The sequence below is a fragment of the Cyprinodon variegatus genome, unplaced genomic scaffold (assembly GCF_000732505.1).
Source record: "Cyprinodon variegatus isolate N-32 unplaced genomic scaffold, C_variegatus-1.0 Scaffold1084, whole genome shotgun sequence".
NCBI lineage: Eukaryota > Metazoa > Chordata > Actinopteri > Cyprinodontiformes > Cyprinodontidae > Cyprinodon > Cyprinodon variegatus.
Window position 1 is genome coordinate 125,827 of NW_015151537.1, and position 1,908 is coordinate 127,734.

A 1,908-nucleotide genomic window follows, 5' to 3' on the forward strand; every position below is an offset into this window, starting at 1 on the left:
ATTAGTGGCATTTTATTCTAGGCTTTTTTCTAAATACCAAACATGTAGATTATATTAAAAAAAACAAATCACTCACACATCTCATTAACTTCTGATTGGTGTGGCCACGGACTGATCAGATAAGGCACCAGAATAAGTAAACCTGTCTGTTAGCCTGGTCTGAACCAGTTGGTGCACAGTATATCACCATGGTGACCAACTGCTTTTGTGAAATCAAGTCAAGGCTTAATCCTTAAACCAGGAAACTAATGCCAGCAACATGCATTCATGTCACATGGTGGCAGGTTGATAGCTAAGAGGTTAAAAGAATATAGGAATGCATTGAAATGGTGTTAAAGAACAAAAAACCAAAAGGCGCAGGGTGCAACACAAAGCAGTCCTTCCAAAAATAACACTGAATATCACTGAATTGTCAGTCAAAATGCATTTATTTTAACTACAATGGGGGAAACAAACTGACTCCAAGGACAAAGCAGAAAATAAAACACCACCTTCCAACTACAAACATAAAAGACAAAGCACTCTGTGAAATAAAAAAAAAAACAATGAGCAAGCTCCCTGGCTGCCCATAAGACTAAAGCAATACAACAAAAACTGAGACTCCAAAAAAGCTTCCACTTTGATCTTAAACATCTCAGCTAACATAGTCTGTCTCATAGGTTCACACATAAAAACGAAGCACACAAACTCACAGAGTCACTAACAAGATCAGTGCTGATCAAGGCCCACTGGGAAAGGGGCGTGGTGTTCGGAGAGCACACTTTTAATGCAGTTTCTGATGAGCTGCAAAACATCTCAGCTGACGCCAGTTCAGGCAACACGGCTTGTATCAAATGAGGATGAAAAGCGCTCACATAGCCCCAGAGGTCAGTGACCGAAACAAGCAAAGTTTTAATGTTTAATGTCTTTTGTTGCTATACTACTTAGATTATAAAAAAGAAAGTGTGAAGAAATAAAATATTTCTTGCTAAGCTTAGTACTCTTCATCTAAATTATTTGTTTCCAGAATAAATCATAAAATAGCACCTTGTTTTTGTTTTGTTATTTCATTGCTGGTTTCTCAGGAAATAAATGTCACTGTAATTTGATTATTGTTTGTATTCAAAAGGAATGATTAGAATTTAAAAGTTACAAAGTGTTTTTTTGACATATTGTTACATTTTGCATAATTATTGGGATAGCCTAAATGTCCATAAAAGGTGACAAAGAGTACTTCTTGTCCATCTATCTTCATTTTTTGTTGCAAAAAAACTGAATCAACTGAAAAATCAGTGCTCACATTAATTCATTGATATGTAGATATGTGAATAAATTCAATGCAATTCAAAAATACTTTTATTGTCTCAAAGGGAAATTAAATAACTTGCCTTTAGTGTCTCCCTAAAAGTTACACTGACATGTGGCAGCAATAAATGTTATATAATTTTCACGCTGTGTAAACATATTTGAAGGTCTAATACATAATTAGCAACACACACATTGTATGTGGACTAAATGATGTGAATCGTTTTCAAGTGTCCTTCTTTTAGTCATAAGAGAATTCTACCAATGAGCTTCCACAGATCAAAAACACAACCTTCCTAATTAAAGATGACCACTCTTCCCACTTATTAATTTCCACAGTTCATAGAAGTCAAAGTATCAAGTATCACGCTTAACTGAACTAAGGGGCACTTGATGACTGATGGTTGCTTATAACCTATTAAAACATATTTTGAAAGATGAAGGATAATAGCTAATTAAATATGTGTTTTGCTTTTTTTAATCAGGCATGTTAGATTCCAATGTTTACAAAAAATGAAGACAGGTTGTGGTTTTAAAGGAAAAAAAACGTCATGCCACCTTCAGAGGAAACGTTAAAAAAGTGTCATATCGTTGCAGTAGATTTTTGTCCACAATGAGTAGAGC